This window comes from Adiantum capillus-veneris, chromosome 13 (genome assembly GCF_014529385.1).
Source record: "Adiantum capillus-veneris isolate H3 chromosome 13, ASM1452938v2, whole genome shotgun sequence".
Taxonomy (NCBI): domain Eukaryota; kingdom Viridiplantae; phylum Streptophyta; class Polypodiopsida; order Polypodiales; family Pteridaceae; genus Adiantum; species Adiantum capillus-veneris.
The window spans coordinates 93,520,132-93,547,492 of record NC_140943.1 but is presented as its reverse complement, the minus strand read 5'-3'; the positions used below and the strand labels follow the sequence as shown (position 1 = coordinate 93,547,492).

Below are 27,361 nucleotides of genomic sequence, written 5' to 3'. Positions count from 1 at the left end.
GAAGCCAAGAAGAGAAGTGGCCGGATCAGTAGTAATCGAAATGATCACACCGCTTCTCTGAAGATTTCATTTCCAATATTCAAAGGGGGGAAAAAGGATGATCCAGATCACATACAAGCTTTCGAGCACTATGCTGAACTCAAAAACATTGATGAAGATGATTGGGGGGAATATTTTCCACAAACCTTGAAGGAGGCAGTGAGGAAATGGTATTACCATTACCCTGCATGCCAGCTGAGATCATATAACAAATTACTGAAGGCCTTCAGGTTGGAATATTCCGCCAATAGAGGGGACGAAGATATTCTCTGTGAATTAGATAAGATCAAACAGAGGAATTTGTCAGTCCGCAGCTATGTGGAAAAGATAAAAGAGCAAACTAGGTAGTTGCAAGAACCGTCGTCTGAGAAGAGATTGAGGGCATGGTTCCTGAATGGGTTCAGAAGCAAGAAGCTTAGGGAACAAGAAGTACCAGCCCCTACAAAAAAATTCAATGATCTGGTCCAAAGGGCATTAAAGCTGGAACAGCAGGCTAAGAAGGAGAAGAGCCACAAGAAGCGAAGGACCAATAGCAGTAGCTCTGCTACTGAAACTTCTGATTCTTGTGGCTCTTCTCCTTCTTAGCCTGCTGTTCCAGCTTTAATGCCCTTTGGAATGTCCAGTAGCTCCGAGAGCAGCTCCAATGAAAGGACAAAGGAGAAATCAAAGAAGGGATCATGGACCAAGAAAATTGAAGAGATGGCTAGGCAGATTGCAGAAATTAGACACACAAGACAACCAGTCCGAAAGATGGAGACTTGGTGTTTAAGATGCAAATCAAAGGACCACATCTCCACTGAATGTCCACAATGTACCTACTGCAAAGCCTTTGGTCACTTATGGAATAATTGTGGCATCAGAATTTAGCATTTTAAGAGAGGAAAGGATCTGTCAGTGGTTGCCTACACTGAACCAGTGAAGGTAGAATCAACCAAAGTAGCTCAAGAAGAGAGACCAGGTACCAGTGATACTGGTTAAGGACGTGGCAGATACTAACCAGGAATGGGCAGAGGAAGAGGAAGAGGAAACTTCCAGAACAGGAGCATGAATTGCTACACTTGTGGGAAGTATGGTCATTTTGCAGCCCAATGTCCAGATGCACTGGTAACGACTACTACTGAGGCTAAGGCACCAGAGCCAGTCCCAGTCAGGGTGGTTACCAGGAGCAAGGGAGTAGTCATTGAAGAAATTCCAGACATTTTAGAAGTACTAGTAAATCCTAACAGCAGCAAGTGGACTCAACAAAGGGAAGTTTGGAAAGCCAAAGGTAAAGAAAAGGTGGTGGATGACTGGCAAGAGCAGCGGGAACTAGCAGCTAAAATCACAGGGGATTTAGCTAAGAAGCTGCCAGAGCAGATGGAAAGTTCCAAAGCTAGAGTCATTCAGAGGATACCAGCCCAATCGACTGATAAAGATCAGTCAGTACCGGCTATGAGAGAGACCATGCTGGCTGTGGTACATGGACTAGCTGATGAAATGGGTATGGATGGAAAGAGTAGGAGCACTGCAAAAGAAGAGTGGCAGCGTGAAGATACCAGCTCTTCAAGCTCTGACAAGAAGTCTGACCAAGAGCGAGAAGAAATTCATGTGAAAATTTGTGATAGAAATCCAGAAGCTGATTGTAGAGCTGGAGGATATAAGAAAGACATTGCCTGAGGTGGCCAACTTTATCAGGCAGCGCAGAAAGACTGAAGCAGAGGCCAGAACAGTGGACCTGACGGCTGTCCGGGATGATGAAGTTCCACTTATTCAGGTAGACTACAAGGTCAGGAAGCAGTGGGAACCTCTCTCAAGCGTTATTCTGTGGAGGGGCAGGAGTAAACATAATGGGAGCCCATCTTCAGCAAAGAATGGGTTATCACTAATATAAAACCAGCACCATTCAAAGTAAGAATGGCAGATCATAGAGTCGTACAGGCGATGGGTATGATTGAAAACATGCAGATAAGAGTTGGGAGGGAGACATTCAAAACCAGTTTCCTAGTCCTGGATGTGCAGGGAGCATATGGAATGCTACTAGGGCGGCCATGGTTAAGAACAACACATGATGTTCATGACTATGCAAACCAAACTTTGACCATAGAAGGGGCCAGTGGCAGAATCCAAATCCAGACCAACAACACCAAGAGCTGGAAGAAGGAACTGAGGCCGAAGGAGTTGTGTCAGAAGTACAAAGCCAAGAAAATTGAGCGAATGCTAGTGGCTATGAACATATTCCCTTTGGCAGAAATAGATTTGAATGTAGTCTTGCTGAACAAAGAGTAGGCTGACAAGCAGAAGAGACAATTTCTTGATCAGTTTACTGAAGTCAATGCAGGGGAAAGAACAGTTCAACTAACTGGAAGGATGGAGGAACCAGCTGATACTGGTATAGGAGAGGAACCAGTATGTTCTGAAGAGTACCCACTGGATCAGAATAATGATTCAGAAATGAATGGACCATCCTGGGAGTACTCTGAAGAATCAACCAAACGAAAAGGAGGCGAACCAAACTGGTTGCTTCCAGACGATCAGGAAGTAGAAGAGTGGAACCTGGGATCAGAGGAAAATCCCAGGATGATCAAGGTTAACAAGCACCTTAACCCGGCAATGAAGGAAAAGGCACGGGAAATGTTCCAGAACTATAAAGATGTGTTTGCCTGGGAACATACAGATTTGAAGGGAGTAGATCCTGAAGTCTGTCAGCACCGAATACCACTGAAACCGGATGCTAGGCCAGTAAGATTACAAAGATACAGGATGGACCCCAATTATGCAAAGAAGGTCAAAGAGGAGATTGATAATCTTCTCAAGGCTGGGCTCATTACGGAAGTAGCAAGCAGTGATTGGCTATTTCCCATAGTCATCGTTCCTAAAAAGAATGGGAAATTAAGAGTTTGTGTCGACTATAGGAAACTAAAAGCCCAGAATATTAAGGATCCATTTCCCTTACCTTTTACTGATATGTTGCTTGATGAGATCGTAGGGTATGAGATGTATAGCTTCATGGACGGTTATAGCGGCTATAACCAGTTACAGATCACTCCTGAAGATAGAGCTAAGACCACTTTCATCACCGAGTGGGGAGCTTTCATGTATCTGGTGATGCCTTTTGGCCTGTGCAATGCACCAACTACTTTTCAGCGGTGTATGATGGAGATGTTTAATGAATTTCTTCATCGGTTCCTCGCCATTTTCATGGATGACTTTACTGTCTATTCAGATGAGGACCAACACCTTCTATTCCTAGAGATGGTTTTTAAACGCTGTCAGGAGAAGAGGATTTGTTTGAATCCATTCAAATATGTTTTTCTAGTATGGAAGGGACAGCTACTGGGACATGTTGTTTCCCGCAATGGAATAGAGATGGCCAATGACAAAATACAGTGTGTCCAGCAAGCTAAAGCACCCAGAACTGCTTCAGAGTTGAGTTCTTTCTTGGGTTATGTGAATTTCTATAGAAGATTTGTGGCTCTTCCTGACAACACAGCCAAGTCAACTGCAAGGTTTCTGTTTGAGAATATTGTCTGTCGATATGGATGTCCAGTAGAGATCGTGACCGATCAAGGAACACATTTTATCAATGACACTACGAAAATCCTATTGGATATGCTTTCAGTCAAGCATCGGAAATCTACTCCTTACTATCCTAGATGCAATGGATAGGCTGAAAGTAGCAATAAGACAATAAAGACTATTCTCACTAAGGTGGTGCAAAAGAAACCAAAGCAGTGGGATTTGAAACTTCAGACTGCTCTATGGGCTTATAGGACAGCTTATAAGGTGACTACTGGAATGACACCATTCAGGATGGTGTATGGTACTGAAGCTGTGGTTCCTATGGAGTTTGTAATCCCCACTCTGAGAATGGCTGTGAAGTATGGACTAGACTTCAACCATAATCTTAAGAAAAGGCTGGATGAACTGAACTCAGGCAAAGGGCTATATTGGAACAAGAAATTGTTCAACAACGAAGGAATCACTGGCATGATCGCCGAATTAGAGTTCGAGAATTCCAGAAAGGAGACTTAGTGCTTCTATATCAGTCTAGACTGGGTCCAAAGAAGCCGAACTTGAAGATTGCCTGGGCAGGACCTTTTGAGGTCGATTGGGTCTTCTCCAATGGCACAGTTAGATTGAAAGATTTATCTGGACTGATGTTGCCGGGAGTATATAATGGAGCAAAGATCACACCTTAATTCAGAGACCAGAGAAATTGGGTCGGAACAAGGTACTAAGGAACTGGAGGTTGCTGATCAAGAGATACCGGAATAAAATATTTTTGGACTTTTTCATGTGCAACCAGTTCCAGTTTCAGAACCAGTACCAGAAGAACCAGATCAGGCTGACCTTAGAATCAGTACCAGTATGGTCCAGCCAGAGTGGAAATCAGTTCAAAACCAGTATGGACACACTTTCCAATTTTTAAGTGGCCAACGGTCAAATGGCATGCCAGTGGTAATTATTACAAGGATGGGTCACAATCTTGTCCAATGCATGTTTGCCACGACAGCAACAGCGCACACAAGTCTAGAAGAGGCGAGTGGTGGAGCTTTTATGGCACGAACACGTATAACAGTCAGGAGAGTTAGCCTTTTTCCTCATAAATCTCCTGTGCGACGCTTCCCTCCTGTCAACCATTCGCCATCGCCGAGCTCCGAGGTTTCTTCAAACAGCCGCAAACTTCGACCTCTGAGGAGACAGTTGACTGTCAGATAGTCTTGCCAGCGACACCAGGAAATGGCTTCGACACAAGTAAGTCATCTTCTCCTTCGCCTGTTTCATCGTCATCGACCTCACAGTGTATGGGTAGAAAGAAACGCTCAGAGAAGATGCAGGAGTCTCTTGAGGAAACCTAGGCTATAGTTGCTGAGGCAAAGGCAAGCCTTCCCGTTCTCCAATATAGTAAAATCCAACGTTATGTATTTACTGATCAAGCAATGACTCTGCTACAACTATGGGATCTTTGAGTTGTACTGCAAGCTACAAGGATTGCTTTTGATTCAGATATCATCAAGCAAGTTCTTGATTCCCTTGATGCTGAAAGTGGCAGTGCCATCGTAAATAGTAAGAAGGTGTCAGTAACACCAGAAGCCATAGCATTTGCATTCCAGATGCCCAATGAGCCCAAACCTTCTGTGGCAACTGCGCAGCAAATAAGTATCGCTTTGAAGGAGGATGAAATGGCCAGAAGGAAGCACAAGACAAGTGCTCAAGGAGTCCCAGTAGCAGGACTGGAAGCCTCCGCTGCTTACAGGTTTGTAGCTGAAGCAGTAAGCCTTAAGAACAAACCAACGTATGTGTCAAAAAAATTGTTTGCTATGCTGTTGGCCAAGATAATGGATCCACAAGTCCATATCAACCTTTGTCAAATACTCTCGCATAATGTACTCCAGCAGACTACCAAGCTAAAATCTCAAACTGTTTTCAAGGCCTAGTATGTTTGGCAATTCCTGTGTTGGGCTACTGTTGCAGACGTTAATGACCAGGTAAAGCAGGCTTGGAGTGAGAAGCCAATTTTTGAACCAAAGAGAATTGAGCTGTCCTCAGATGACGAGGAAACAGATAGTCAAACCATTTCCACCGACCTGAAAAGGAAAGCAACTGCAGATGAAGCTGGCAGTTCAAAGAAGCCAAAAATTACACTAACTAAAAGCAGTGAGTTTTTGAAACAAATAGAAAGCCAGGTCAAGGCAGTAAGCACTGAGAAAGCTGAGGTGAGTCAAACTGAGCAGCAATCTGCTCAGACGATTGTGGCTGACCAGTCAGTTGTAAAAAGTACAGTTGCTACTGGGTCTGGGAAAGATTATGTTAAACCAGTCACTGTTGAGAAGATAACAGACCACTCAGGGGACAAAGGCAAGAGTCAACTGGACAAAGGGAAAGGTCTAGCGTTCTCGACTCGGCCTGATGGAGTTCCTATAGATACGGAAACCCTCTGCACTGGTAAAATAGGATAAGTTGCAGCAAATGCAGACTCAGAAATTGAGAGGGCGTCTTATGCTTAGTAAACAAATGCAGACTCAGAAATGGAGAGGGCATCTTATGCTCAGTAAAGCTGATTATGCAACTCTACCCTACGTGGCTCCAGTGGCAATATATGAGCCTATTGATTCTGATCCAACCACAATCAAGGATAGATGTTCAGTCCTTATATAGTCTTCTTGGAATACCATTGTCAGTTGTATGGGACAACTGGTGGAGGCTGATGGATCAGAAGAAGAATCTAAAAAGCTCAAAGCTGACTTGGCAGAAGCACAACATCAGATTGAAACGCTCCAGAAAGCCCAGGAAGTGCAGAACATACAACACAGGGTACTGGAAGCTCAATCAGAAAGGACTAATGAGTTGTTAAACAAAAAGATAGCTAAAGCTGAATCTGAAATCATGATCGTCAAGAGTCAAAGGAATGAAGCACTAAGAGCTGCCAAGCGAGCTGAAACAATGCTCAAGATGAAGCGGGTAGAATTCAGAAAGCTACTAATGCACCATAAAGCTCTGAAGGCTTCACTGACTAAAAGATACATCTACAATAGCTTGTCTGAAATTTTAAATCCCTTAGGCAATGCTGTTTTCAACTTAGAAAATTTAAAGTCTTTGATGGAAAGTATGCAGAGCGATTTGTAGGACAAGGTGGGTGAGTTCAATAATGCTCTGATGAACCAAGCTATAATGGATTATATTGAGCAACAAACTTCTCTGGATGAGGATGAAGAAGATGACGCTGATCAAGAGGAGGATGATCAAGAAGCTGGGCATACAAAGGATGATGATGATGCCCCACCACCATCTCCACCTCCAGGACCTGGTACTGGTGGGACAGGGCCAAATGAAGGAGACCAATCAGACCAGAATGAGGACCAGTGGAAAGGACAAGACAAAGAGCACCAGTCGGGTAATGAGCAGACTGAAGAGCAGCAGCCCGGTCACACGAGGAATCAGCCAATTGATCAGTCCCATCTCAATAGAGATGCTAAAGGGAAAATGAAAGTATAGGATGAGGGACTAGTTGTTGCTGATCATCAGCATTCACTGCAGCTCATTACCCTGAATAGGCAACTGAGACATCAACAGGCCTCCATCACCAGACAGTATCTGGAGGATGATGCTCTCTGGACTGACTTGGAAAGATTTCAAAGACTATATGTGGGAGCTAGGGAAATGGTAGAACATTGGAAATCAGCAGCTTTCCATGATAAAGAAGCTTGTCGACTACCTGTGCATCCCAGTACAGTCCAGCTGATGGAACGAGTTCCTGAATGGATACTCAATGCTGATGAGAGAGTGGTAAACCCGCACTGGCAAAGGCAGTCTACTGTAGATTGTCGCTCCCTAGCTTTGGAACTGGAACTCCTGCTGGGTAACAAACCAACCTACCGCTGTATGAAGGATGTTACGGTTCAACTCAAGGAAGTTTTGATACAAATGCAAACTGCCAGAGGTGTTTTGGATCAGAGAGTCAAAGCCATTCTTGAAGACCAGACAGTCACTAGCAGAGGACCTCAAACGCGGATGTCAGTAGGAGCACAGGCAACTACTCTCAGAACACTGTTCCAGCTAGTGAGAGTCACCAGAAAGATGATGCAGCAGGAGAACCAGGCTGTTCTCAATTTCTTAGAATTTGTGCATGATTATCCAGTTCTCTTGTATGCTGTTCCAGCAAGAGAAACCGAGCTCCCAAGATTCTTTCCAGCGCTGTATCCTCAACATCAAGAACCAGTTGATCGTCTCACATACTTCAAAATTACTGATGAGCTTCAGGATTGGTATGAGCGGTCAACTGTAGAATGGAAGACTTGGCAGACGCTGCTCAATGATGCCCTCCAAATCAATGACATTCAGGCAATGAAAGAGGAGCTGCATAGGATCCAGCTGTGTATGGGCCAGTGGAAGATTCAAGTCCGAGGATTGACCAGGATTACTAATCAGTTGCTACAACTTACGATCGAATCTTCCAAATTGCCTGAAAAAGATATTGCAGCAAAGCCGGGTCTAGCACCACAGTACAGGGAGATGGCTGAGATTCTTTTCGAAGCTCGAGTCAAAACTAATCAGCCTCTTCCAGAAGGATGGATCCATACTGCTTCGCATTGTCATAAGCTGGCCAGAACCAGACTGAGTAAGGGCAGGCGTACACTCTATGATCCTGACACCAAAACCTATCATTCTCTCACGCCTTATGACGTAGAGATGACCACCGACCGGCGGGATCAGCTTGAGCAGGAGGCCATTTACAGACTGATTCAGAAGGAGAATGCTGGTGCTGGGACTTCTCAGGCACCGTCCCGGTCAAAGAGCGAAGGCAAAAGGAAGACAGTCCAATGGAAGGATACTAGGTAGTTCCATCTCAGAATTCAGTGGCGACTTTTCTTCTCCGCATGCAGGGAAAGATGAGAGCTCCACCTTGGCCTTTTCAGCTGCCTCTCACAATCCCTGGTCCTTCTTGAACTCCTACTTGTAATCGTTGAAGGGCCATTCTCTCAGTGGTCAAGCTAGCATCCCAACATCAGAACCAGACGATGGATTTTTCAGTCTCACATAAGATTCAGACAGGGGAATTTTCCAAAAAATTTGGAATCTTGCCAAAATTCAAGAAAGAAGGGAAGGATGTAGATGGCTGGATAGTCACTATGTGGGAACGTCTTCTTAGAAGATGGGCAGCGAATTACTTAGTAATTACTAAAGTAATTACTACAGTAAACCCGAAGTGTATAAATAGGGCCTATTACATTGTTATCGGGTTGGCAATTGTTATCACTTGGGTTAACGCTTTGGCTATAATTGTACTTGAGCATCATTGGCAGTATTGATGGCTGTAGTTTCTCTCTGTAATCATATTCGCTGTAATCTTGATCTGTAATCCCAATCATGGCATATATTTCAGTTATACTTCTCGTCTAGTCTTCTGAATCTGAATCTGAATCTGAACCTTAAACTCAGTACATAAGTCTGATTCTTATTTCAGTATCTACATTTCAGTCTAGTCTCTAATTTTTGTACAGTCTGCTGTCTGAAATATTCCCACAATAGTAGATGAAATCTTTCAACACTGGAATTAGCTGTCTCAAGAGATCAGCTCCAATTCCAAATGCCTTGGTCAATATGTATGCTGAATGTGGTGCACTTCAAAAGGCACAAAACCTGCCAGAGGAGCTTCATATCCCTGATTCCGTCTCTTGGAGGGCATTGATTGCAAGATACGCAAAACAAAAGCACGGACATAAATCTCTTGGATGTTTCGAGCGGATCTGAACCGAGGACTTCTTTCCAGATGCAATCACATACGCGTGCATCTTGAAGGCATATGTATGTACACAAGATGCCGGTTCGGTCTCTCTCCATATGGTATCACCTACATGTCCACATTGCAGGCATGTGTCTCTATGCAAGAGGCTGATACGGGCACAAAAAATCAGCTTCTTATTGTTGTTCAGAGGCTGTTGAAAAAAGATGTTGCGCTTGGCACAATCTTGGTCGATAAGTATGACATGTGTGTTGCGCTTCAGAAAAGTGATGGCTTCTCACCGATCGAAGTCCTCGGAGTTCTTTTATATCCAGTTAGCAAGGGCACGTGATGAAGCTCGGAAAGATCTAGGCTATTTTCTCTTTCTATCTGCAGATTGCACTCCTTGAATGCACTCAATGTGGGATGTGCGTAAGAAGAGCAAGTCCAATGAGAGATACAGGAAAGAAGTCTTTGCCTAGGACTATGTGTACGTCACATATGGTGATCTTCAGAACGCACGAAAAGCACTCGAGGAGATTCCTATGCGGAACGCCGCCTCTTCAAACGCACTAATTGTGGGATGTGCTGCACATCAGCGGTGCAAGGAAGCTCTTGACTATTTTCAGCTCATGCGAAGCGACCATCTCTCCATATGAAGTGAGCGAATCTCTATGGATGCAGCATCTTGAAGGCATGTCACAATTTGTGACAAGCAGAAATGGGCAAAAGCCCTCGACTATTTTGAACAGATGCAAGATATGCGCGACGAGAGCATGGCCAGAAAGATTTCGGCTATTTTCAGCAGATGCAAAGCAAGGGCCTCTCTCTAGATGCAATCCCATATGTTGCTGTGGGATGTCGTCTTTTGGAACGCACTGATTGGAGGATATGCCTGACAAGGGTTGGGCATGGAAGCTCTGGCTGTTTTCAATAGCTGTGAAGCAAGGGCAATTCTCTACGTGTGCATCTTGAAGGCATGTGGCTGATGACATGTATGCGAGATCTGGTAGTTACAGGAAGCACAAAACGTGTGTGAGGAGGTATCCTTGAGTGCATGGATACATGAAACAAGAGCAGGGTCAGAAAGCTCGGATATGCCTATCCCAGAATCCACGATGTGATTACTAGTTGTGGGTGCAACATGTTGGTTGCAAGATATGCCCAATATGCCTATCGCAAGGGTATCAGAATCCACGATGTGATTTCTAGTCGGGGGCTATTAGTAGTACGATGCCATGCTTGGCGGTGGTTTGATCAATATAGTGGTTCCCTTTTACAAAACATAATGCTTGGCACTGCCTTGGTCAACATGTATGCCAAATGTGGTAGGGCCACAGAGCCTTGGGCTGGGCCGTTTCCAACAGATGCAAAGCGAGGGCATCTCTCTAGATGCAATCACCTATGATTTTGTCTTGAAGGCATGTGGCACTGCCTTGATGTCCGGAATGTCATCTCTACCAGGAAGCTCTTGCTGGTTGTTTCATAATGCAAAGCAAGGACATTTCTCTTGATGTAATCACTTATGATTGCATCTTGAAAGCATGTGGCACTACATAGAAGCAATGATCATGTATGCGAGATGTGGTGTACTTGAGAAAGCACCAAAAAGTGCTTAAGGAGCTTCATGTCCGAAATGTTGCCTCTTGGAATACATTGATTGCAGAATGTGCGCAACAAGAGCAGGGCGAAAGCCTCTAAGCTATTATCAGGTGATGTAAAGCAAGTGTATCTCTCCAAATTCTGTCACCTATACTTTCATCTTGAAGGCTATGCTTACATTTTGAAGGCATGTGGATCTATGCAAGTGCTCGAGGAGCTTCTTGTCCGGTGTGTGGACTCTTGAATGCACTGATTGGAAGATTTTCTAGATAGGGGCGGGGCCAGAAAGCTCTTATCTTCTTTTAGCAGATGCGAAGCGAGGGTGTCTCCCCAGTTGCAATCACCTACGCATGCATCTTGAATGCATGTCTCTCTACACAAGATGCTCATGCAAGGAAGCTCTAAGCTATTTTAATTAGACACGAAGTCAGGTTTCTCGCTAAATAAGGTGACAGGTCTCTTGGAGTGCTCTTATAAGAGGATATGCCCAACAAGGGTTGACCAAGGAAACTCAAAAGTGTTTCTGTTGGGATGAAACACGAGGGAAATTCCCCACTACAATTGTCTGTCTCAGTGTGCTCATTGCATGGATTGTTGCTCAACGGCTCTTGGAAACATGTTGTGCTTGCCGATTCTTTGGCTCATATGTGTGGTGCTGCCCTTGGTCGACATGTATGCCAAATGTGGGACACCATGGAGCTCGGGGCTGTTTCCAACAGAAGCAAAGTGAGGGAACCTCTCCAAATGCAATCACCTACGCTTTCGTCTTGAAGGCATGTGACACTGCCTTGATGTTCGGAATGTCGTGTCTTCAAGTGCATCTGATTGCGGGATATGCCCAACAGTGATGACAGGACTAGGGAGCTCTGGCTGGCTGGCTATTTTTAAGATGCAAAGTGAGGACATTTCTCCTGATGTAATCACCTATGCTTGCATCTTGAAAGCATTTGGCACTACATAGGAGCAATGATCACGTATGCGAAATGTGTTGTTCTTGGGAAAGCACCAAAGACCGCTTGAGGAGCTTTCTGTCCGGAATGTCGTCTCTTGGAATGCACTAATTGCGGGATATGCTTAACGTAGAATACTCTGGGCTGTTTTCAGCAAATGCGAATTGAGCATCTCTCTTCAGATGTGCAATCACCTATGCTTGCATCTTAAAGGCATGTTACAATTTGGAAGACGCTAGGACGGATAGAAGAACTCACGATGATATCGTTAGTCAAGGGCTGTTGAAAAAAAATGTTATGGTTGGCACTACCTTGGTCGACATGTATGCAATTACCTACACCTGTATCTTGAAGGCATGTGGCGTTACGCAAGACGCTGATATGGGCAAAAGAATTATTGATGATATTTTCAGTCAAGGGCTGTTGAAAAAAGAAGTCATGCTTGTATGCTTTTTGCCAGTGATACTAACAAGAAAATTCACAATTATATTGTTAGTCAGAGGCTCTTGGAAAAAGATGTCGTGCTTGGCATTGCCTTGGTTGATATGTATGCCAAATGTGGTGCACTACAGGATATACCCAACATGGCTATGGCAATAACGAAGTAATCAGATTTTTCACCAGATGCAAAAGAAAGGCGATTTTTCATGGCTAGGATGTTTTCATGAGATATGCACAACATGGTTGTGCCAGCGAAGCATTGGGATTTTTTTAGCAGATGCGAAGGAAAGGCCTTCCTTCAAATGCAATCACCTATGCAATTAGGGGCTATTGTGGGGATGTTGCAGAAACATTTTGTGCTTGGCAATGTGGCAAGCTTGATGAGTCCAAAACACTACTTGACAACATGGACTATGGTGTTAGCAGGTTATGCACATGAAGGACGAGATTGATTTGTTCTAAATTGTCTTGAGTAGATGCAATGTGAGGGTGTTTCGCTAAATGCAGTGACGTATGTTTGCGCATTGAAAGCTTGTGCCACAAGCAAAGCTATTGATAGGGGGAAACAGATTCATGATGAGATTCTAAGGCACGGGTTTTGAAAAGCCATATATATACGCACAAAAATTTACAATCATATTGCTAGTCAGAGGCTCTTGGAAAAAGATGTCGTGCTTGGAACTACCTTGGTCGATATGTATGAAAAATGTGGTGCGCTTGAGCCAACACAAAAAGTGCTTGAAGAGCTTTCTGTCCGGAATGCCAACTCTTGCAATGCACTGACTGCGGTGCTTTGATCTATATGTATGCCAAAATGTAGTGCCGTCATGATAGCACGAGAAATTTTGATGGGGTCCTCTCTAGGATGTTTTCTCTTGGAGTGAGTGGATTACAGGATATGGTCAACCTGGTTGTGACAAGCTTAGGCAAGACCTTCACGTGTATGATTTCTTAATTCATGATGAGATTGCTAGCCAGGGGCTATAGGATCAAGATGCCATGCTTGGCAGTGCTTTGATCTATATGTATGCCAAATGTAGTGTTGTCACAATAGCATGAGAAGTTTTTGATGGGGATCCTCTCTAGGCTATCATCTCTTGGACTGAGTGGATTGTAGGATATGGTCAACCTTGTCGTGGCAAGGAAGCTGCGAGCTCTTTTTACAAGATGTGAAGGGATGTTCTGTCTCTAATTGCAATCACCTACGCTTCCACCTGGAAGGCTTGTGGCCTTATACAAGATCTTTGAATGGGTGAAAGAATTCATGATGTGGTTGCAAGTCAAGGGCTGTTGCAAAAACATTCAGGAAATGCTTTGATCCATATGTATGCCAAATGAGGTGTCCGTATTAAAGGAAAAAACCGATGAGCTTTCTATGCAAAATGTCGCCTTCATAGTGCGTTGATTGCTGAATATGAGATACATGGCTCTAGCAAGGAGGCTTTGGACTATCTTATCCATATGCAAAGACCCGCTTCTTCCTAAAGTTCCTCCACCAAAATAGTCACAAGCTTATCTCCTTCATCCTCCATGGGATGTCATCTCTTGCAGCAGGTTAAGAGCAGGAGATGCCCAACATCGTTGATGCAAGGTGCATCGATGATAGACATTCAATCACACGGTGAGTAAGCATTATCATTCTGTGATTTTTGACATTTTTGACACTGCGAACGCAGTTAATGAACACACTGAAAATTGCATGCTACCGTGGGAATGGCACGTTCCCTCATATTATAAAAATTGGGGGAGGACTGTGCAAACTATCCCATGCAAGGAAACTTGCATGTTTTGTTTTGTTTTTAAACATAAAAATGGAACAACAAACAATTAATAACATTGACAACTTGTATGATTACAAACATTGAGCTTGACAAACCTCTAACCCTACTTGTGGTTTCCTGCAAGGTACCCCTCTGAAGCACTACGATCGGTATCTCATTCTTGTGAGGTACACCTCTGAACCACGGCAATTGGTAGCCTCTCTCTCTTCTCTCTCTCTCTCTCATCCTTTCGTAAATTTTTTTCACTTGAGAAGTATTGAAATGGCATATATAGTTTCCAATATTTTTCTCAATCTTAATTCGATCCGAGCAGAGCTAACGAGGCACTCTAGCTACTTCGTTAGCGTAGAAGACAAATTGCAATGCTGCCCTCTAGTTAACTCACGTGGCTCCGTTCAAAAAACTTCTCCTTGCTCCACGTGTCGTGACCTTTTCAATGGCATGCACCAGCTCTTTTATCGATGATGTAGGGCTCTCTATTTACTTCGTTCGCGTAGAAGCCAAAATTACAATGCTGCCCTCTCGTTAACCCACGTGGCTCCGTTCAAAAAACTTCTCCTTGCTCCACGTGTCCTGAGCTTTTCAATGGCATGCACCGGCTCTTTTATCGACGATGCACGGCTCTCTATTTACTTCGTTCGCGTAGAAGCAAAAATCGCCTCTCGTTAACCCACGTGGCTCCGTTCAAAAAACTTCTCCTTGCTCCACGTGTCGTGACCTTTTCAATGGCATGCACCAGCTCTTTTATCGACGACACAGGGCTCTCTATTTACTTCGTTAGCGTAGAAGCCAAAATCGCAATGCTGCCCTCTCGTTAACCCACATGGCTCCGTTGAAAAAACTTCTCCTTGCTCCACGTGTCGTGACCTTTTCAATGGCATGCACCACCTCTTTTATCGATGACGCAGGGTTCTCTATAGTGCCAAGGCAGGAACGCAGCCCAGCCCGCGCTAGAGGCTGCTGAAAAAAGCTGTCATGCTTGCCATGTCTTGGTTGATATGTATGTGAAGAGAGGGCTCAACGAGGCCTCTTTTCAGATGGAATCACCTATGCATGCATGTGGTTCTACACAATATGTGATATGGGCACAAGAATTCACAACTATATTGTTAGTCAGAGGCTCTTGAACAGAGGTGTCATGCCTGAAAAGAGGTGTCGTGCTTGGCACTGTATTGAGTTGATATGTATGTTAAGTGAGGGCTCATCGAGGGCCTCTCTTTAGATGGAATCACATTTTCATGCATCTTGAAGATTGTGGTTCTACGTAAGATGTGATATGGGCACAAGAATCACAACTATATCGTTAGTCAGAGGCTCTTCAACAGAGGTGTCATGCTTGAAAAGAGGTGTTGTGCTTGGCACTCTCTTGGTCGATAAGTATGCAAAGCAAGGCCTTCTCTCCGCTATTTTCAGCAGATTCAAAGTGAGGGCACAATCACCTACATAGACAATTTTGAAGGCATGCAGGTCAGCAGATGCAATCACCTACGCAGGCATCCTAGAGGCATGCAACTCTATGCACCCGAATGTGGTCTCTTGGAGTGCATTGATTGGGAGATACGGACAACAAGAGCAGGGCCAGAAATCTCTTGGCATGCGGGTCAGCAAATGCAATCCCCTACATAGGCATCCTAATGGCATGCAGAGGATGTTGATATGGGCTTAAAAATGCACTCTGATATTGTTAGTCAAGGGCTACCAAGAAATTGTCGTGCGCGATAATGCCTTGGTCGATACGTATTCTAAGTGTGGTGCGCTTCAAAAGCACAAAACGTGCCTGAGGAGATTCCTCTCCCGAATTTCATCTATTGGAGTGCATTGATTGCAAGATACGCACAACAGGAGCGGGCTTGAAAGCTCTCGGCTGTTTTCAACGGATGCCAAGCGGGGGCCTCTCTAATTACACACATGTGCATCTGCAAGGCATGTAGTTGTACGCAAGATGTCGATATGGGTTTGAATATTCACCTTAATAGGGGTTGTTGAAAAAAAAATCTGTGCTTGGAAATGCCTTGGTCAATATGTATGCCAAATGTGGTGCTGGATGTTGTCTCTTGGAACGCTATGACTGCAGGATATGCCCGACATGGGCCGCACCGAGAGCTTTGGGGTGTTGATATGGGCTTAAAATTTTGCTCTCATATTGTTAGTCGAGGGCTGTTTGAAGAAATTTCCGTGCTTGACAATGCCTTGGTCGACACGTATGCTGAATGTGGCGCACTTCAGAAAGCACATAATGTGCCTGAGGAGCTTCTTGCCCCGAATTCCGTCTCTTGGAGTGCATTGATTGCGGATACTCACAACAAGAGCAGGGACACAAAGCTCTCGGCTGTTTTTAGCGGATGCAAAGTGAGGGCCTCTGTCCTACGTGTGCATCTTGAAGGCATGTGGCTCTACGCAAGATGTTGATATGGGCTTAAAAATTTGCTATGATATTGTTATTCAAGGGTTGTTGCTAAAAATTCTCGTGCTTGGCAATGCCTTGGTCGATACATATGCTAAATGTGGTGCACTTCAGAAAGCACAAAACATGCATGAGGAGCTTTTTGTCTCGATGGCAGGTACGGTCTCTCTAGATGCAATCACCTACACCTACGCAGGCATCTCGAAGGCATGTGGGTCAGGAGATACAATCGCAAGTAGGGTCTCTCTCCAGATGCAATCAACTATGCTTGCGCATGCATCTAGAAGGCATGCGGGTTAGTAGATGCAATCACCTACGCAACCATCTTGAAGGCATGTGGGTCAGCAAATGCAATCACCTACGGAGCCATAGATGCAATCACCTACGTAGGAATCATGAAGGCATGCTGCTCTACGCAAGATGTTGATATGGGCTTAAAAATTCACTTTGATATTGTTAGCCAAGGGCTGTTGTAAGAAACTTTTGTGCTTGGCCATGCCTTGGTCGATATGTATGCTAAATGTGGTGCACTTCAGAAAGCACAAAATGTGCCTAAGGAGCTTCCTGTCCCGAATGCCGTCTCTTGGAGTCCATTGATTGCAAGATACCACAACAAGAGTAGGGCCAAAAAGCAATCGGTTTTTCTCACCGGATACAAAGAGCAGGCCTTGGTCGATACGTATGCTAAATGTGGTGCACTTGAGAAAGCACAAAACGTGCTTGAGGAGCTTCTTGTCCCAAATGTCGTCTCTTGGAGTGCATTGATTGTGGGATACACACAATAGGATCAGGGACAAAAAACTCTTGGCTGTTTACAGCAGATGCAAAGTGAGGGCCTCACAAAACGTGCCTGAGGAGCTTCTTGTCTCGATGGCAAGCAGGGTCTCTCCATATGCAATCACCTACGCCTACGCAGGCATCTCAAACGCATGCCGATTAGCAGATGCAATCACAGGCAGGGCCTCTCTCCCGAATGCCATCTCTTGGAGTGCATTGATTGCGAGATATGCACAACAGGAGTAGGGCCAGGAAGACCTTGGCTGTTTTCAGCAGATGCAAAGTGGGGGCCTCTCTCCAGATGCAATCACACAAGCGTGCATCTTGAAGGCATGTGGCTGTACGCAAGATGCCGATATGGGCTTGAAAATTCTCTTTAATAGTGGCTGTTGCAAAAAATTGCCCATGTTTGGCAATGATTTGGTCGATATGTATGCCAAATGTGGTGTGGAATTTTGTCTCTTCGAATGTTATGACTGCAAGATATACTCGACATGGGCCGCGTCGAAAGCTGTGGGCTGTTGATATGGGCTTACAAATTCACTCTCATATTGTTAGTCAAGGGTTGTTGCTTGCAAGACATTGTCGTGCTTGGTCAATACGTATGCTAAATGTGGTGCACTTCATAAAGCACAAAATGTGCCTGAGGAGCTTCTTGTCCTGAATGGCGTTTCTTGGAGTGCATTGATTGTGGGATACGCACAACAAGAGCAGGGACAAAAAGATCTCGACTGTTTTTAACGGATGCAAAGCGAGGGCCTCTGTTCAGATACAATCACATACACGTACATCTTCAAACCATGTGGCTCCATGCAAGATGTTGATACGGGCTTAAAAAATTGCTAAGATATTGTTAGTCAGGGGCTGTTGCAAAAAGTTCTCGTGCTTGGAAATGCCTTGGTAGATACTTATGCTAAATGTGGTGCACTTCAAAAAGCACAAAACGTGCCTGAGAAGCTTCCTATCTCAATGGTAGGTAGGGCCTCTCCAAATGCAATCACCTATGCGTGTGCAGGCATCTCGAAGGCATGCGGGACAACATATGCAATAGTAGGCAGGGTCTCTCTCCAGATGCAATCACAGGAATCTAGAAGGCATGTGAGTCGGCAGAATGCAATCAAGTACGCAGCCATAGATGCAACCACCTATGTAGGCATCTTGAAGGCATGCGGGTCAGCACATGCAGTCACCTTCGTAGCCATAGATGCAATCACCTACTGAGGCATGTACGCAAGATGTTGATGTGGGCTTAAAAATTCACTATCATATTGTTGGCCAAGGGCTGTTGCAAGAAATTGCCATGCTTGGCAATGCTTTGGTCAATACATATGCTAAATGTGGTGCACTTCAGAAAGCACAAAACGTGCATGAGGAGCTTCCCGTCCCAAATGCCATCTCCTGGAGTGCATTGCTTGCAGGATATGCACAGCAAGAATAGGGCCAAAAAGCTCTCAATTGTTTTCAGTGGATGCAAAGCGGGGGCCTCTCTCCAGATGCAATGACATACGCGTGCATCTTGAAGGCATGTGGTTGTATGCAAGATGCCAATATTGGCTTGAAAATTCTCTTTAATAGGGGCTGTTGCAAAAAATTGATGTGCTTGGCAATGCCTTGGTCAATATCTATGCCAAATGTGGTGCGGGATGTTGTCTTTTGGAATGCTATGATTGCAGAATATGCCCAACAACAGCCGCAACGGGTGCTCTGTGCTGTTTTTTGAAGTGATTGAGGAGCTTACTATTCGGAACGACGTTAACTGATTGTGGGATACGTACAACAAGAGCTTGGCCAGAAAGCTCTTGGTTGTTTTCAAGGGATACAAAGCGGGGGCCTCTCTCCATATGCAATCACATACATGTGTATCTTGTTGTACGCAAGATGCTGATATGGGCTTGAAAATTGTCTTTAATAGGGGCTTCTGCAAAAAATTGCCGTGCTTGGCAATGCCTTGGTCGATATATATGCCAAATGTGGTGCAGGATGTTGTATCTTGGAATGCTATGATTGCACGATATGCTCGACAAAAGACCGCACTGGGAGCTCTGGGTTGTTTTTTGCAGGTTCTTGAGGAGCTTACTATTTGGAATGGTGTTAACTGATTGCAAGACACAAACAATAGGACCAGGGAACTCTCGCCTATTCTCAGTGGATGCAAAGTGAGGGCCTTTGTCCATATGCAATCACCTATGCATGCATCTTGAAGGCATGTGGCTCTATGCAAGATGGTGATATGGGCTTAAAAATTCGCTCTGATATGGACATGGAAAAAAAGATAGGGTCTACTTTCACCAGATGCGAAGTGAGGTCTCTTGGAGTGCTCTGGGTTGCTTTCGACAAATGCAAAGTGAGGGTTTCTCACATTGAGCTTGTTGATAAGGAATTGTTGGTGAAGAAATATCGTACTAATAGGCGGTGCTTTCGTCTACTTGTATGTCAAATATTTTGCTCAATCTGCATTCGATGGGAACGCAGCTAACGAAGCAATGTAGTTATTTTATTTTTTGTTGTTGTGGTATGTATTAAGAAGCATGCCTGTAATTAAGCGTTCGTGAGAAAGAGAGGTGCATGTCATGAAGAACGGACGTTTCCAAATGGAGAGGGGCTTCGGCGAGCATGCTCTTTCCAAACTCATCTTCCAGCTGCGCGCTAATATAAAGGGCGACCACTGCACTCCCGCTTCTTCGTGTATGGTACGTCATAGCTAGCCCACTAGAGTTGTAGCTATGGCGCGCGTAGGGCAGCTGATGCTTAGTCTTCTTCTGATCCTTGGTCTCTTGACCACCTCCTTTGCCTCTCGCCAGGTGCTCAAATCGAGCTCGGACGGCCTCGCCAGCAGATTCAGTCAGAGGGGGGATGGCTTCGTGTTTGGAGTGAAGAGATCGATGCCATTTGCAACGCACATGTGGGCATAGCGGAGCTCCAGCTGGAAGAGAATGGGTTGCTGGTGCCACAGTATACGGATGCCGACAAGATTGCCTATGTTTTGCAAGGTGCATTTTGCATTTTCATATTACCTTTGTAGTTTGTGATAATGGTGTCTCTTGCCTAGTTCGACTTGCTGAATGGTAATCGTAATTTGCGGTGCAGGGTGTGGTAAAATGGGCGCCGTCATCCCCGGTGATGAGAGCGAGTATCGGAGAACTTATATTCGGAAAGTGCAGCGGGGAGATGTGATTGCCCTGCCCCCAAGGGCACCGTTTACTGGTGGTATAATGACGGCAATGAGCGTCACCGTGTTCTATGCGCTGGAGATACCAGCTACGGAGCAAACCCTGGGCGCTTTCATGTAATTAGCAAACCCCATGCATGCTCTTAGGCATTAGCCAGTGCCATATGAGTTCTGCATATTGTGAATGAATTAGTTATTTACTGCTGGTAAAAGTGGAATCAATGTTATTGCTGGTAAAAGTGATCAATTGATAAGAATGGACTTTTGTATGCAGCAATTTGGACTTGCTGGTAGCAAGCAGGCCAGGTTTGGATCTGTGCTTCATGGATTCAGCAAAGACACTCTCGCCACCTCATGGGGTGTCGACAAGCAAACAATCCAGTCTCTCCTTGAGAGCCAAAACGAAGCAGGCATTGTGAAAGCGAAGCAAAAGATCCACTTCCCACAGATACCTGAGCGGCGTAGCTGGAGAGAGGAAGGAGAGGAGGAAGAGAGAAACTACAACTTCAGGCCCTTTCTACTTTGAGGAGCTCAAGTACAGCATGAGGGATGAGTTTCCGGACTTCTACGTAAAAAATGGCGGTGCTCTCAATAGTCAATTGCCATAAGCTGCCCGCTTTGCATCAGATTGGATTTAGTGCGGTGAAGGTGTCCTTGGAAAAGGTAATTAAGACTGCCCTTCATGTTAGCTACAAACAGTTGTTTTTTTATTCTTGTGCGATTAATTACAAATTAGGACAACCACTAATTTCTTGTTGATTTCTGGCGAATGTTTTTTGCAGCCCTTTCACCACCTTCCTGGCAGGCAAGAACTCGGTCTACCGTGGTATGCCCAAGCAAGTCACTGCCGCTGCCTTCAATGTGGATGAAGAGCAGCTAAGAGAACTTGGCTGGGATGAAGAGGTCTTCTTCCCTCCCTCCAAAAGAGGTGGCACCTCTTCATCCCTCCCTCCAAAAGAGGTGGCCGGGGTCGCCGGGGCAACGAGCGATACGTCGGAGGCATAGGCAAAAAGGAGAGCGAAGAGCAGCAGAAATGACGTGAAGAGGAAGAGCAGAGGAGACGGCGGGAGCAGGAAGAGGAAAGGTGCAGGCGTGAAGAAGAGCGCAGCAGGGAGAGGCGAGAGGAGGAAGAGAGAAGGAAGCATCAACGCGAGCTGCCAGCTTGGGCTGTGGCTTCTCTTGAGGTGCTGTGAAGAATGTAGCCAAAAGCAGTGGGGTGTCATGTGTAGATAAATAACAGTTTCAACAGGAGCTTGTTTTTGCCTTCCGGCCTACTATTAATTTGCTTGCACATGAGCTCGTGCAGCAAAGCCCGAGTTTGGGAGTTAGGGCGCTTGGCATACTTACATACATAGGGTTATGGTTTTGTTTTAAACTCTCTCTCTCTTCTCACCTCCAAGGCTTCGAGTAGGAGCCATTACACCAGGAGCCATTACACACCTGACATGTTCACAAAAACTATTGGATCAAAGTTAGCGTGTTTGATGTGCACGAGTGCACGATCGAGGTCTGCTTTGGCTTTTAGAGCATGCCTTTCTTCTGGGATCTTAAGTTTAGAAAATGGACCACCTTTCTTTGGTCTTCAGGACCAAACAATAGCATCTACAATTTCCTATACTTACATGGGTCCAAAAAACTTTCCAACAATTAGTGTAAGCTTGAGCTTTATCATCCCACTCTCTCGTGCAAGGTACCCAATATTGAATCAAAATTTTTCTATAGTTTGGTGAATTCTTCCCTTGGTATATCTAAGGACCACAAAAATGATCATTCAACTCTGCAGGTTGAGGAATCTTTCTACTTGTTATAAATTCATTATAGTCCTTTGTAGGAGACAAGCTTCATAGGGTCAAATTCTTCCCTTGGTATATCTTATTGAGGACCACAAAAATGATCATTCAACTCTTCAGGTTGAGGAATCTTTCTACTTGTTATAAATTCATTTATATATAGTCCTTTGTCGGAGACGAGCTTCGTGAGTTTTTGGTCAAAAATTTTCATCACTCCCCCTCAAATCTCATCAATTATCTTACTCCAATAATCTATCACAGGTCTATAATATCGTGGGCACCATTCTTTGAATTTTTCCAAGACCTTAAATAACTCCGTCCTAAAATCACTCCTTTATATGAGCCTTGACATATTCCGTCATTGGTACCAAAGGTGGATTTCCATGTGGTAACATTGGTTTGCCTTCAATATCTGATTTCCAAAGATGAATACACCTACATGTGCTTTATATTCGTCACTGGTGTCTCATCTCGTACAAAAAATTTAAATTGAAGTGGCTTGGATTGGCCAACGAGTATTGTCTTGTCCATCACAAAGATGACCATCACAATATTGCTTGAAATCAAGGACCTTTGTAAGCAGAAATGGAGTTGGAGATGAAGATGATCTATTTCATAATGTATCCATCAAATGCCCCAAAGTATATGTTTGGGTTACTCCTCCTTTGAAAACCTACTGAGCATGGGTCTCTATGTCCTCATGTGTATGCCCGACCATCAGAAATCCTAGCTCGATGGTTTTGAAAACCCCTCTTGCAACAAGCATTTACAAATAGGCGAATACATATCGTTTTTTTTTTCCTCTGCACAATTATCTAGCTATAGTAGCAAGTTCTCCGGTGGCGTTTGAAATGTTCACCTTGATTCCTCTTCTGCAGTTTCTGATGGCTACACAATGGACTCTTTTCCATCACACAAGTTGCGGTAGTCCAAAGCATCCCTTGAGTTCAAAGCACGTAGAAGCGAAACATTGCTCCTTGGAAGTCCATTTGCTACTAGATCACCAAGGGTATGCTTATCTATCCTCTCTAGGTTATGTAAATAAGTAAGACAGTGTTTGTAATGACCTTCTCCATGTCCATGAGTTTTCATACCTATCAATGCCACCTACAAATTGTATAGTGAATCCACACCCTTAGGGACAATATGTAATCGAGGATTGGCAATCTTCTTTTGATCCATGTGTTTCTCTTGAGCCATCTAGAAGTGTTCTTCTATGTGGCATCTTCTTAGATTTATTATCCACAAACTCGTTTAGCAATGCTCTCGATAAACTAGTATGTTGAAGTCCTTCTCAATGTACATATGTTCTTATGCATATATTGACGCACACCATTTTCAAATTTTTCTTTGTAGCGATAAAATGATGTCTTTGGTATTCCATGTAGCTCATACCCTGCTCTACAACAAACAATAGATCCATTGAGCATGAATTGATATTGCATCTTCTCATCTTTCTGATAGCAAATAAAAAGAACATCATAAACAAAGTTAGTGTGTGCTTTTTGAAACTGTCCCCAAAATTCTTTGCGTAACTTTTTCACCATATCACGATCTGCAAATTGACAACATTTGTGTCCACAACAATCAATTCATGAAACCCTTTGAATTGACTTGGTTGATAGATAAATGGAAGAAGTTGGTGCTACTTTTGCTTTTTGAGTCCTGTTGATAAAAGTGTATTGTCTCTTCCTTGACAAAGGGACAATGTTACTCCCATCAAGATTTTTTTCAACATTATTATTGTTGGATACATCCTCACATTTAGCATGCATACTAGCAATAGTAACGAAGCGTTGTAATGGGCTCCCATTCAACATTGTTGTCTGCTTAATGGGCCACTTTAGCAAAGTGATGCTACTTTTTATTCTATTAAATACATGAGGGTTATAAGAATTATAACTCCATTTAGTCTCAAAGCGATGAGCCCAATCAAGTCTAGCTTGGACACGTGATTGGCCTTGCTTATAAAGCCACCCTTGATACACCAATAGATGAAAAGCTAGCAATGGAATCAATGTTGAACAAGTGGTGGCCCAACTAGTTGTTCTTGAAACCAAAACCCTCTTTCTTCATAGCTTGGACAAGTGGTGGACCTAATTTTAATGCTATGTGTTGAAGGTGACCTATTGTAGGACCTTGCTTGCCAATGTCCAAGTAACCCTTTCTTCTTTTGATGGAAGCAAGGTTGGACAAGTGGTCTATCTACCACAACCTCCCACTATATTACAGTGTACCTTGGACAAGTAATGGACCTATTATTGAGTGCCCAATTCCCAAGGTAAACTACTATAGGACCTTGTTTCCCAATGCTTGAGTAACCCTTACTTCTTTTGGTGAAAGTGAGATTGGAAAAGTGATGGACCACATGGTGGTTCTTGAAACTGGACACCCTTGCTATATCTGAGTGTAGCTTGCACAAGTGGTGAGCCATTTTTTTATTGGCAAATTACCGAGGTGAGTTATTGTAGGACCTTGCTTACCAATGTTCAAGTAGACATCCTTCCTTCTTTCAATGGAAGCAAGGTTGGATAAATGGTGGAGCTTAAAACCAATGCCCTTTTGCTATATTAGAGTGTAGCTTGGACAAGTGGTGGACCTAGTTTTAATGTCAATATCCAAGGTAGAAAACTAGAGGACCTTGCTTCTTAATGTCCAGCCCTTGCTTTTCAAATGGGAGCAAGGTTGGACAAGTGGTGGATCTTGAAAGCACAACACCTTCCCACCAATGTAAAATTAGCCCTTGCTTCTTACAATGGAAGCAAGGTTGAACACGTGGTGGACCTTGAAACCAATAGCCCATCGCTATATTAGAATGTAGCTTAGACAAAGTTGTGAACTTAGTTTTGGGTGAAAGCATGTTAACGTGTCGCGCTTTTTGTGCTAGTTAACATATGCTAACAAGCACATATTGTAAGCATAACACATAGATAGGACAGTCATGTTTTTTCAAGTGTGTGGGTCACCATCATGAACTATACAAAGTGTAATACTTGGACTTTGAAAAAATGAATCGTAATATTTTTAAAATCTCTAACAGTTAAGCTCAGTCGTTACGTTGAGGTAGTGGTGTAGTCATGAAGCATGGAGGGAATCACATCGCAAGGGGCACAGGTCAGAGAGAGGGAGGAAAGCGATTGCGAGCTGAAAGCAAGTTTGCAGTCCGAAGTGGTGGATAGCTCACCACTGGAGCCAGCCACCTCCGACAACAATCTACAGTACTCCATCGAGAAGGAAGTCGAGGGGCAAAGGTTCTGTTGCCCTGCAAAAGATTGAATGCTTCTAATTCCCAAGGATCCCCAATGTCAAAGTATATGCATGCAGGGAAGGGGAAGCTGGACTCAGGTACTCTCTCTCTCTCTCTCTCTCTCGCTCTTGAATGAGGGGGCCACATTTGGAAGTTGTAAATCAAGCAAAGCATGACACATTTCTCCAGCATGCCCCGACTACTAATCTGCTAGTGAATCCTCTCACCCATGAGAAAATTGAGTTGCTAAGCATATGCTGCAATCAACACAGATGACTATGCATTCAGCTTATATGCTTGTTTTTGCAATAGCCCCTGGCTGCAATCTAATTGTGGATTCTCTCACACTGATCAGGTGCTTGTGCATTGCCTTAGTCATTCAAGGTGCATTCTTAGATGATTGCATCTAAGGAGAGCCCGCGCAATTGCCTGTGTATAAATTTCTTGGCAGCCCTATTCTAGAGGGGTTTTGTAAGGTTTTAATCTTATAATCCTGTGTGGTGTGCAGGCCAATGGAAAGCTCCCAAGCTGAACATCCCACTGTAGGAAAAGTTTTGTGTAACAACAGAAGAGTTTAATGTTGTCCATGGTCTCTCCATGGACGATGACGACCCCAAATTGGTGAAGTGGGAGCAGATTACAGATTTGGAGTGGTTTAGTGTATTCAAAGAGGCGAAGGATCGCAAAAAATATCGCTTCAATTGCAGTAGCATTTGTGGAGACATGTACGACCAAGTACTTTAGCTGTACTACAGGGTGTACTAGAAGCCCCCCACTAACATGGAAATTGATTCGGCTTTTGCGAAGGGTTTTGTAAAACAATTCAGTCCAGTGGCAATTGCAAGTGGCTCAATCATGCAGTTCAATTGGGCTGAGTTTGTTGTCCAGCATTTGCAGGACCTTCGAGAAAAAGGATACTACAATGCCCATGTTGAAAAGTGGAGGGTGCGTAATACCCACCCCTTAAGTCCAAAAACAGAGGAGGGCTCCGCGGAAACAAAGGACGATGGCGATGGCCAAGTAGTTCCGAACATTGTTTCTGTTGCCAAGGCAACACCCCTCTCTATTAAAAGCTCTCACAAAGTGACAGCAAGCCTGTCATATTTTGGGCTCTCTGATTTGCAGCACATCATGAGTGCAAATGACCATCTCAAAAGTCGACTGTAGGATGCTAAACAGCAGCTGAAGAATGCGGGTCAGGAGCTTGAAGCTGCGAAGGTTTTGAAAGCAAGCCATGATATGGTCAGCCCTGTAGTACTTGCTATGAGACATAAGCTTCATGATGCTGAGAATGAATTGCGGTGTTTAGGCCTCACTGACAGTGTGGATGCAAGGAGAGAAATAGAGCTCAAGGTAAAGATCGAGACACTGGATGGTTTGGGGTTTCTTGATTGGTTTGTAGATTAATGTGGAGGTGCAGGAAGCGAAAGTGCACGCCTGTGATAGTCAATTGCAGTTGCTCATCCAGATAAGTAGGATGATACAAGGCTCCTTCATCCCCACTACCCTATGCAAGATAGCTATGGACACTTTTACAGAGTGTATAGGAGGGGTACGCGATGGGACAACAAGCAACGTGTGTACTAGCTGTGGTCTGCCACTAGAAGTACACGAAATCAGTGCAATGGTCAAAATGCCATCTGAGCATACCTATCACCTAATCTGATTTGTTGCTGCATGCTCCCTAGGGACCGAATGTAGAGCTTCCACCTGCCAGCAGAGGATACCAGCTGAATGGTGTGGCAAGGTCACAGGGCAAGGACCTCCAATCACAGAGTTTTGGTAAGATAATGTTAAGGAACAGTTATCCAGCCTTGATTCCTTCACTAGCCCTGTGTATGCTAGTTAGCATAGAAGGTATGCTAGTTAGCTTAGTGGGTATGGTGTCTAGCATATCGTGTATGGTAGTTGTCAAACCTAGTTATGCTAGCTAGCATAGAAGGTATGCTAGTTAGCTTA

At 44.2% G+C, this 27,361-nt stretch overlaps 1 pseudogene across 1 annotated transcript; it reads left to right on the top strand.

Moving 5' to 3' along the window:
- The first annotated feature begins 19,919 nt into the window (after positions 1–19,919).
- Positions 19,920–21,370, top strand: LOC147444458 (11S globulin seed storage protein Ana o 2.0101-like; annotated as a pseudogene). The gene is made up of 4 exons (XR_015190146.1): positions 19,920–20,186; positions 20,284–20,482; positions 20,640–21,063; positions 21,148–21,370. The product of XR_015190146.1 is annotated as an 11S globulin seed storage protein Ana o 2.0101-like (transcript).
- Positions 21,371–27,361: the final 5,991 nt, after the last annotated feature.